Here is a 12409-nt window from a genome sequence, read left to right on the forward strand (position 1 = left end):
GTTTGCCTAAAATGTATGGTGAGATTGATGCCAAGTACATAAGAGCAAAGTTAAAGATATGTTATATCAAATTTACCAAGAGTATGTTGATGATTATCAATATCAATCCTCAAACATTGAACAACCAATTGCAATGGTTCCTCGGGGCAATGAACAAACAGAACCTAATGTGTCTGGTTTGTCAATGTTTGCAGAACATATGACAATGGTTCAAAGTATTCCACCAGAGGAATCAGAGTTAGATAGTTATCTGGGAGAAGGTTGTTTCATGTTTGCGGAGGGGGATTGTACGAAATTTGAAGCATTGGAGTGGTGGAAGGTTAATACAATGAAGTATCAGATCTTGTCTAGGATGGCTTGTGATATACTTGCAATCCCTATAACCACAGTAGCTTCGGAGGCCTCGTTTAGTGCTGGTAGCAGAGTAATAGAAACGTATCGAGCCTCATTGTCTCCCAAAACAGTACAAGTGCTCCTTTGTGGAGATGATTGGTGTCGTCATCTCAATGGAGTTCATAGAAAGAACAAAGTAAGTGTAAATTGTAATAGGTGATTAGTATTTATGCATTTTCACTTACTAGTTAGTAGTTACTTTCATTTTTGTAACTGAAACTAATATTTTCCCTTGATGTAATTTAGAAGGAGCAAAAACAAGTGAAGATTCAACTTCTAATTGAGTGAAGCTTACAAAGCTTGAATGCATTTTTTGGCCAAAATCCTCCAGTATCCATCAGCTCTTAATCACTTATGTAGTTATGTTTCATAATAAAACAATTTTTATTCTTCATTTACAAGTCATTTACAACTGTCCTTTTGTCTTAATGTTCAGGGTTTTTTTGCATATAAAGGTTGGTTTTTGTAAGGATCTATTCGTTATTTGAGAAGGTGGAAAGACATGTGTTTCATAATACAAAGGTTGGTTTTTTTAAGTGTTGTTGTGAACCTAAGTTGTGATGATGTTATTGTGATTCTTGTGAAGTGTTTATTTATGTTATGTTATTGTTGAACTTGTGATGTCGTTTGAGAGGATGGACTATGGAGAAAAGATGTGATTCTTGTGAAGTGTTTATTTATGTAATATTATTGTTGAACTTGTGACTCTTGTACAGCGCTTATTTATGTGATGTTATTGTTGAACTTGTGATTCTTGTGAAGTTTTTATTTATATGATGTCCATTGAGTTTTAAACTGGAGACTTTGTTGATTTTACCTTACATGTTTGTCCTGAAATTTAGATATTCTATAATTCTAATTATGGGTGTTTATTGTTGCTGTAGGTTTTTCGAATTTGGAGTTCTAGACTTTGCTGGAAGGTCTTTTGGTCTTTCTTGAGCATAATATGTTTGTCCTGATTCCTAAAATTTTATAATTCTAATTAGGGTATTTATTGTTGCTGTAGCCTGCAAGTTTTTTAAATCTGGAGTTTTAGACTTTGCTGGAAGGTCTTTTGCTCTTTATTGGGCAGAATATTTTGGCATGAAATTTTGATATTCTATAATTCTAATTAGGGGCATTTATTGTTGCTGTAGGGTTTTGAATTAGGGGTAATTATTGTTGCTGCAGGTTTTTTGAATATGGCATTCTAGACTTTGCTAAAAGGTCTTTTGCTCTTTGCTGGACAGAATATGTTGGCATGAAATTTAGATATTCTATAATTCTAATGATGTATATTTTGTTGCTGCAGGTTTAAAGGGTAAAAGTCTGGTGAAAGGTAAAGGTGAGTAGGTGACCCATGACTTGGATGCTCAACTACTGTAAATTTGGTGCTGCTTTGCCAAATGCCAACAGGTTGTATCATGGCTAGTGTATATTTTGTTTTATATTAGTTTGGACTTTGGAAGCAGTTGGCTTGGCCATTGTATTATGCATGTGAATGAGATAAATCCAAAGTCCTAAGTCTCAACCTTTAAATGTAATTATGTATTATGTAAATATGTACTGGCTCTTTGTAATTATGTATTACGTAAATATGCACTGGCTCCTTAATCTTGAAAATATTAATCAAGAAGCTTCTCCTCCGGATTTTGTAATCATGGATTCTCAACTTGGATTAAGTTGAAAATGTAATTTGATTGCATGTGTGGTTTCAATTTTAGTTGTAATATGTATATAAAACTGTTAAACAAGCTTTTAATCGAGCTCGATTTCGAGCCTATTAACGAGCACATACTCAAGCAATAAAACGTACAAAAAATTGAGCTCTATTAACAAGCCTAGCTTAAAATCGAATCAAGTTCAAGACATTCTCGAGCCAAACGAACTATTCGCGAGCACCAACTAATTGACGATATCGATCTCGATCTCGGATTTCCCTGCTCGTTGAGCTCGAGCTTGAGCTTGAACTCGAGCCCAGTGAACAGATTGCAAGCCGAGCATGAGTTGATCACTGTTCAGCTCGGCTCGGCTCGTATACAACCATTCAGGTCTAGATTTCTAATAAAAAATTAACTATATATTAAATACTACTTCGATCATTTCAAAATGAGTAAACAACTTTTTCCTACCAAAATAATGGTTTAATGACACTTTTCTACCTATAGACTTTGAAAATACTATTTTATTACCCAAATTTATATTTTGTATTTGATTCCGGTATCGTTGTAACCTCACACCACCACCATTCTCTTCCCCATCATAACTCACCAAAACCTCTCAAACTCTACTTCTGCCGGCCCTGCCACTTTTCGGCAATCAAGGGATTAGGGTTTGCGCAACCACCCCTCCCAAATCAAATTCTGTTCAATCCAAACCACCAAAATCCAACCTTCAAGCACCAAAAGACTCATCGGCATTCCCTCTTGAAAAGCCCCTACAGCTTCGACAAGTGTGCTTTTTGTTTTCTATCGAAATATAAATTTGAATAGTAAAGTGGTATTTTAAAATTTTGTAGGTGAAAAAATGTCATTAAACCATTATTTAGGTGAGAAAAAACCATTAAGTCTTTCAAAATTCCCATCAAATACTCATTTATAGTGAGTTTTTTTAATAAAAATAATATAATAGGGTGATACTCACTTAAAATAAATAAATAAAAAATAATTTGGCATGTTTGACTTTGATAGAAACAAGTCAGGTTTGTAGTAATTCTCACCATGTTAGTGGCCTTAAGAACAAAAAGAAGGATAAAAACACAAATAAATCTAAAGGGGAAACCTGGAAATGTTTCTACTGCAACAAAACTGGTCATCTAAAGAAAAACTATTTTGAGTGGATTAGAAAACAAAAGCATTCTAACACTGAGAGTAATTTAGCCACCACCAAACATAGTATTGAAGAATCAGAGGTCCTAACAGTGTCTAAGTCTGACATTATAGGGGAACGGGTGCTGGATTCTGGCTGTTCATTCCATATGAGTCCGAATAAGAATTGGTTCCAAGATTTTGAGCCTAGTGACCTTGAAACAGTGTTTATGGGTAACAACAATGCCTGTAAGGTTCAGGGGGTTGGTAGTATAACTTTGAGGCTAGATAATGGAAAACTAGTCAAATTGACTAAGGTTAGATATATTTTAGAACTTAAGAGAAACCTGATCTCACTAGGAACCCTGGATGAGTCTAGGTGTTGTTATAAGGCAGAAAATAGGTGCTTAAATGTCTGTAAGGGTAACAACATAGTTCTTAATAGGGTAAAAAGGAATGGGTTGTGCATCTTGTGTTGGAGGTCATTGTTCTGATTGTTTAAATACTACTTTTCTTACTACTAATCTTACAGATACTGAGAAATGGCACTTAAGGTTAGGGCATATGAGCCAAAAAGGCCTAGATACTCTAAGTAAACAGGGGTTGTTTGGTAGGGATATCATTAGTGATCTGAATTTTTGTGAAACTTGTATAATGAGGAAGCAACATAGGTTAAGCTTTCATAAGGGGACATACCATGCCACTAATTGCTTAGAATACTTACGTGCTGATCTTTGGGGGCTTGAAAGGGTAAAATCTCATGGGGGCAGCAGCTATTTTTTGTCTATAGTGGATGACTATAGTAGGAAAGTTTGGGTATTCCTACTTAGGACTAAAAATGAGGCTTTAGATAGGTTTAAGAGTTAGCAAACCCTTGTAGAGAATCAGGTGGACAGAAAAGTTCAAGCCCTTAGGACTGATAATGGGCTAGAGTTCTACAATTTAGAGTTTGATAGGTACTATAGTGATCAGGGCATATTGAGACATATAACAGTTAGGGGAACTCCTTAGCAAAATGGAGTAGCTGAAATGATGAATAGGACTTTGTTGGAGAAGGTGAGATGCTTACTGTTCACATCAGGATTACCCAAGACCTTTTGGGGAGAAGCCCTCAACACTGTAGCCTATTTGGTCAACAGAAGCCCCTCTAGTGCAATAGGCTTCACATGTCCCGATGAGAGATGGTCTAAAAGAAAGCCAAATTCAAACCACCTGAGGGTCTTTCGGTGTGCAACCTATGCACACACAAATGAAGGGAAGCTCGAACCTAGGTCACTAAAGTGTGTATTTCTTAGATATCAAGAAGGGACTAAGAGGTATAGATTATGAGAAAGGAAAGTACCAAGGGTTAAAGTAATCATTAGTACGGATGTTATTTTTAATGAAAATAATTTTCCTTGCAAAACTATAACCCTGATGCAGGTACCTCTAGCATTGATTCTATGAGTCAAGAACCAATTGTAGGGACACAAATTGAGGTGGAACCCTAAAGTGCTCAATCTGATTAAGGAGATCCAGATGAAGAAACTGAAGTGGTAGCATTGGATCATGACCATGAGGGTGAACCAGCTGAGAACCTTGCACTAACCCAAGAAGAATCCCTGACACAATATCAGCTAACCAAAGACAAGACCCATAGAGAGATCAGACCTCTAGCAAAATATTCCTATGCTGATCTGATCTATACTGCATTGGTGGCTGGAGCTGAAGTATTGAGAACTGAATCTGATAGCTTTGAGGAAGCAATCAGATCAAAAGACAAGGACAAATGGCAGGCTGCGATGGAGGAAGAAATACAGTCACTAAAAGTCAACAGACTTGGTCCCTAGTCCCAACTCCAAAAGATCAGAAACTGGTTGAATGTCGATGGCTATTCAAGGTAAAAGAAGGTATAAATCTTTCTGACCCTCCTAGGTACAAGGCTAAACTTGTAGCTAAAGGTTACACACAAAGGGAATGCATTGACTTCAATGAAATTTTCTCACCAGTAGTTAAGTATAAAACAATTAGGCTTATGTTGTCTGTAGTTGCACATTATGATCTAGAACTAGAGCAACTAGATGTTAAGACTGCTTTTCTACATGGAAATTTAGAAGAAAAAATATATATGAGGCAACCTACTGGATTTGTTAACAAAAGACTTCCCAATCATGTGTGTTTGCTACATAAGTTATTGTATGGACTAAAACAGTCCCCTAGGCAGTGGTACAAAAGGTTTGATGAATTCATTTTAAGCATTGGTTTTAACAGAAGCAAATATGATAGTTGCTTTTATTTTGCCTTGGATAATGATATGCCTTTGTATTTACTCTTATATGTGGATGGCATGCTCTTGATTAGCAAATCTAAGTCTAGAATAGATGAATTAAAAGGTAAACTTAAGGTTGAGTTTGACATGAAAGACTTAGGATGTGCAAAAAAGATATTAGGAATGGTAATACATAGAAATAGAAAATGCCATGAATTAAGATTAACTCAGAGATCCTACTTGCAAAAACTAGTTTATAAGTTTAACATGGCTGAATCTGAGGTTGTGTTCACCTTTAGCTAGTCATTTCACACTTAGTAAACACCAATGTCCCAAAACAGATTCTGAGTTAATAAAGATGGAATAGGTCCCTTATGCAAATGTAATAGGGTCAATTATGTATGTCATGATTAGCACCAGGCCTGACCTCTCCTTTGATATGTCTTTGCTGAGTCGTTTTATGTCTAATCCTGGGTCAGAACACTGGTCTGCTCTTAAATGGGTCCTAAGGTATATTAATGGTACTTCACATGTTGGTTTGGAATATTGTAAGAGATATAATTCACTTGATCTTGTGGGTTTTGTAGACTCTGATTTTGCAGGGGATAAAGACACAAGGAAATCAACCACCTCCTATTTTTTCACGTTGGGAGGGAATTGTGTGAGTTGAAAATCCCAGCTTCAGCTTATTGTGGCACTCTCCTCAATTGAGGCGGAGTATGTGGTTGTTGCTAATGTATTCAAGGAAGCACTGTGGCTCGAAGGAATCCTATCCAAAGTGGATTTGATTGATGGAGTAGCCACCATTTATTCAAACAGCCAAAACGTCATTCACCTAAGCAAGAATCTTGTCTATCATGATAGGACCAAACATATGGATGTAAGATTTCATTTTGTCAGAGATCTAATTGCCTAAGGACTGATTATCTTGAAGAAAGTCTCAACTAAAGATAATCCTGCTGATATGGGTACCAAGATTGTTACTGTTGTCAAGTTCAAGCATTGGTTGAACCTACTGTTTGTGAAGTAATAGGTGGCAACCGAGCTGTGAAAGGAGTTTAGGATGGTTAGCTGTACTTAGGAAATCTGGGGTTGTAAAGTTTTAAGCTTCAAGGTGGAGAATTGTTGAAGTATGAAGCACAAAACGTTGACGTTTCTGCATTCTATACTTATCAATACGTTGCCGTTTTAATTCACAATGAGAGATGATCCAAGCCATTGAAACAAATGACATCCAACGGCTAGAATTCACCTAGCAGGTCAAACCATATAAAAGCAAGCATCTCAGAACAGTTTCTCTCCTCTCTTCGTGCGATTGAGAAGGGTTCTTTGTGCTTTGTAAGTTGCTCGGCAATCTTGTCTCCAATTGTATAATCTGGGTTACAATGTGTGTAATTGTAAGGTGAGGGTAGAGTTTCCTTCAAGATTAGAAAGGCTGGTTCAGGTTTCTCTAGGGATTAAAGGTTTGAGTGAGTTTCAAGATTGAGAGTTGTGTGAGTCTTTAAGAATTGTTGTAATCTGCAAGAACTCTTGATTCCTAGTGCAGTGAGCCCCAAAATTCCTGGAGCTCAACGTGGATGTAGTCTTTCCAGTTGTGGAAAGGTGAACCATGGTAAATCTGTTGTTCGTGTGGTTTTTTCTTGATTGGCGTTGTGTGTGTTGAATCTATTAGTTTGTGTGTGATTAGAGGTTGATTGACTGTGAATTTATATAACATAAATTAAAAAAAGAAAAAAGATAATGCATCATATTCATGAAGTTAATAAAAATTCTGATCAATCCCAAGTCAAATTCTGATCAAGCGTAGGGTTTGCACAATCACCCCTCCCAAATCAAATTCTGATCAATCTTAACCACCAAAATCTAACATTCCACCACCAAAAGACTCATCAGCATTCCCTCTTTAAAAGCCCCAATAGCTTCGACAAGTGTGCTCTTTGTTTTCTATCGAAATATAAATTTGAGTAGTAAAGTGGTATTTTAAAAGTTTGTAAGTAAAAAAGTGTCATTAAACCATTATTTAGATGAGAAAAAACCATTAACTCTTTCAAAATTCCCATCAAATACTCATTTATAGTGAGTTTTTTTAATAAAAATAATATAATAGGGTGATACTCATTTAAAATAAATAAATAAAAATAATTTGACATGTTTGACTTTGAATAAAGAATGGATTAAATTATTATTTAGGTGAGAAAAAACCCTTAACTCTTTCACAATTCCCATCACATACTCATTTATAATGAGTTTTTTTTAATAAAAATAATATAATAGGGTGATACTCATTTAAAATAAATAAATAAAAATGATTCTTGGGTAGGACTTTTTGATTTGGCATGCCTGACTTTGAATACTCTCATGGTCATTAGTGGCTAACGTTATTTTACCTAATTATGAGTTCGAGGAATGAATTATTATATATGCCACAAGTGGTAGTTTGAAAGTATGTTTAAAACAATACATGCTTCTTCGCATATTATAACATACTTTAGTTGTTGTCCCATGTAATATATCGTCCACACAATTCTTCTAAATAGATTAAATATGAATATTTAATTACATGATAAATAAATTAAAAAAAGATAATGCATCATATTCATGAAGTTAAATAAAAATTTTGATCAATCCCAAATCAAATTTTGATCAAGCGATTAGAGTTTGCGCAACCACCCCTCCCAAATCAAATTCTAATCAATCCCAACCACCAAAATCCAACCTTCCACCACCAAAAGACTCATCGGCATTCCCTCTTTAAAAGCTCCAACAGCTTCGACAAGTGTGCTCTTTGTTTTCTATCGAAATATAAATTTGAGTAATAAAGTGGTATTTTAAAAGTTTGTAAGTGAAAAAGTGTCATTAAACCATTATTTAGGTGAGAAAAAACCATTAATTCTTTCAAAATTCTCATCAAATACTCATTTATAGGGAGTTTTTTTAATAAAAATAATATAATAGGGTGATACTCATTTAAAATAAATAAATAAAAATAATTTGGCATGTTTGACTTAGATAGAAAAATGTCATTAAATCATTATTTATGTGAGAAAAAACCAATGACTTTTTCAAAATTCTCATCAAATACTCATTTATAGTTAGTTTTTTTTAATAAAAATAATGTAATAGGGTAATACTCATTTAAAATAAATAAATAAAAATAATTTTACATGTTTGACTTTGAATAAAGAATGTATTAAATCATTATTTAGGTGAGAAAAAATAGTTAACTCTTTCACAATTCTCATCAAATACTCATTTATAATGAGTTTTTTTAATAAAAATAATATAATAGGGTGATACTCATTTAAAATAAATAAATAAAAATAATTCTTGGGTAGAACTTTTTAATTTGGCATGCTTGACTTTAAATACTCTCATGTTCATTAGTGGCTAACGTTATCTTACCTAATTATGAGTTTAAGGAATGAATTATTTCATATGTCACAAGTGGTAGCTTAAAAGTATGTTTAAAATAACACATGCTTCTTCGCATATTATAACATACTTTTTTTTACCATGTAATATATCATCACACAATTCTTCTAAATAGATTAAATATGAATATTTAATTACATGGTAAATAAATTAAAAAAAGAAAAAAGATAATGCATCATATTCATGAAGTTAATAAAAATTCTGATCAATCCCAAATCAAATTATGATCGAGCGATTAGGGTTTGCGCAACCACCCCTTTCAAATCAAATTCTGATCAATCTCAACCACCAAAATCCAATCTTCCACCACCAAAAAACTCATCGGTATTCCCTCTTCAAAAGCTCCAACAGCTTCGACGAGTGTGCTCTTTGTCTTTTATCGAAATATAAATTTGAGTAGTAAAATGGTATTTTAAAAATTTGTAGGTGAAAAAGTGTCATTAAACCATTATACAAAACAATAATGCTAGATGTACAAAGAAATCTTACAATGTAAGATTTATGTACAAAGTGATGTAACAAGAAATGAATGGAAGAGTAAATATGATGAGTTTGATTTTTTGTGTTCACTCTTTCTTGCAAGATCACTTTGTACATAAATTTTTGTAAGATTTCTTTATACATGTAGCATTACTCTATAAAAAAATCATTAACTCTTTCAAAATTCCCATCAAATACTCATTTATAGTGAGTTTTTTTTAATTAAAATAATATAATAGGGTGATACTCATTTAAAATAAATAAATATAAATAGTTTGGCATGTTTGAATTTGATAGAAAAAAGTCATTAAATAGAAAAATGTCATTAAATCATTATTTAGATGAGAAAATATCATTGACTTTTTCAAAATTCCTATCAAATACTCATTTATAGTGAGTTTTTTAATAAAAATAATATAATAGAGTGATACTCATTTAAAATAAATAAATAAATAATATAATGTTAGATATACAAATAAATCTTACAAAGATTTCTGTATAAAATGATGTGGCAAGAAATGAATGGAAGAGTGAATACAAAAATGAATGGAAGAGTGAACACAAAAGTCAAACTCATCGTATTTACTCTTTCATTCATTTATTGTCACATTACTTTGTACATAAATTTTTGTAAGATTTCTTTGTACATATAGCATTACTCTATAAAAAAAAAAAAAACTAATTAACTCTTTCAAAATTCCCATCAAATACTCATTTATAGTGAGTTTTTTAATAAAAATAATATAATAGGGTGATACTCATTTAAAATAAATAAATAATATAATGCTAGATGTACAAAGAAATCTTACAAAGATTTCTATACAAAATGATGTGGCAAGAAATAAATGGAATAGTAAACACAAAAGTGAACACAAAAATGAATGGAAGAATGAACACAAAAAATCAAACTCATCATATTTACTCTTCCATTCATTTCTTGTCACATTACTTTCTATATAAATTTTTGTAAGATTTCTTTGTACATATACCATTACTCTATAAAAAAAACCTATTAACTATTTCAAAATTCCCATCAAATACTCATTTATATTGAGTTCTTTTAATAAAAATAATATAATATGGTGATACTCATTTAAAATAAATAATATAATGCTAGATGTACAAATAAATCTTATAAAGATTTCGGTACAAAGTGATGTGACAAAAAATAAATGAATGAGTAAATATGATGAGTTTGACTTTTTGTGTTCACTCTTCCATTCATTTCTTACCACATCACTTTGTACATAAATCTTTATAAGATTTATTTGTACATATAACATTACTCTATAAAAAAAACCATTAACTCTTTCAAAATTCCCATCTAATACTCATTTATAGTGAGTTTTTTTAATAAAAATAATATAATAGGGTGATACTCATTTAAAATAAATAAATAAAAATAATTTTTCATGTTTGACTTTGATAGAAAAATGTTATTAAATCATTATTTAGATGAGAAAAAATATAATAGGGTGAGTTTTTTTTCGCATATTATAACCTACTTTATTTGTTATATCATGTAATATATGGTCCACACAATTCTTTCAAATAGATTAATTATGAATATTTAATTACATGATAAATAAATTAAAAAAAAAAAAAGAAAAGATAATGCATCATATTCATGAAGTTAATAAAAATATCCCCAGTACCTCATACTTAACCAATACCAAGTTACCAACCACCCACCTTTGCATAATTAAAGTAGGATCCAGCTGATGCATATAAGTTGGAAAGTACAAAAAGGACTAGTGAGAGGGCTAGGTTGGAAGAGATTGAGTGGGGGTTGGGATGTAAAACGTAGATGTAGGGGGGCTGGGCTTATTGCATAATGGAGTTAGCCCACTTTCAAGAGATGTACTGTTTCCGCTTGGGTAAAACAACATCGTCAAATGTAGCCTCGTCTCACATCCATTATTGGAACCCTTTGTTCTTCCATACACTCATTTCATTTTATAATTTGACTATCGTTTACAGCTCTTTCGAAATAAAAATATATACGTTATAACATTTTTATACCCATAATATTGGACCAACTAAATTTATTACTATCAAAATGTTATAACTTAACAAAAATACAATAATTATTATTTTGATTAAAAAATTATTGTTTTAATTTCTTATTTTATAATTTATGTTTTAGTAATATTAAAATTTCAATTCATTGTTTTAGTAGTATTAAGATAATATGAAAATAAATATCAAAGAATCATTATAAAATTGAGTGATCAGATTCAACAACTTCACAACACTAATTAAATAGATATTAATATCTTCCTTAATCATCCAAATGAGCAACAAATTGTGTATGTTTTAATTGAAGAAGAAATCATTACTAGAATTATATAAGAAGAGGAAAAAGATGATCTTAAAGAAGAATATAGTACAAAAATACCAAAAGTTTCATGTCAAGAAGTTTCAAACATGCGATTAAAAATATTTTGACTTCAATACGAAAATACTTATGTTAGCAACTTATTATGTACCTGCAAGATAAAAGATATGATAACAATTTTAAAACATAAATCATTGTCACAGATAATTTTAGATAAATATTTGATTTTATCATAAATATTTAATATAATATAATATATATATAATTATTATTATATAAAGGTGAATTTTTTACAGTCGGACTAAAAAAAATTATAATTTATTATAATATAAAATGTATTCTCGTTTATAATTAAGGAAATGTTTAGATGATAATTTTTTAACTATTGAGAGATTTTATCTTGGTGGATCATGACGTGGCGTCATTTTATGAATTTACTTCTTCTGACATAGCCCCCGGCCCCTACTATATTATTAATTATTTGTTTTATAAAAAGTAATTTATGTTTTAATATTATGTGGATGATGTCAAGCGTGATGATATCTCTTAATCTAACGAATCTATCAATCAATCTAACCCCCTTCGCAAAGAACTTAGACCCAACCTCTACTATTGAAAGTGCATACCACGCATGCACACCTTTTTCAGTGGTTCCACTTCTAGACCATGTACTGCATTTTCAGTAAACTTAATAATTATTTTTGTTCCCTCTCGTTTTATTATTATTCACTC

This window comes from Pistacia vera, unplaced genomic scaffold (assembly GCF_008641045.1).
Source record: "Pistacia vera cultivar Batoury unplaced genomic scaffold, PisVer_v2 Contig214, whole genome shotgun sequence".
Taxonomy (NCBI): Eukaryota; Viridiplantae; Streptophyta; class Magnoliopsida; order Sapindales; family Anacardiaceae; genus Pistacia; species Pistacia vera.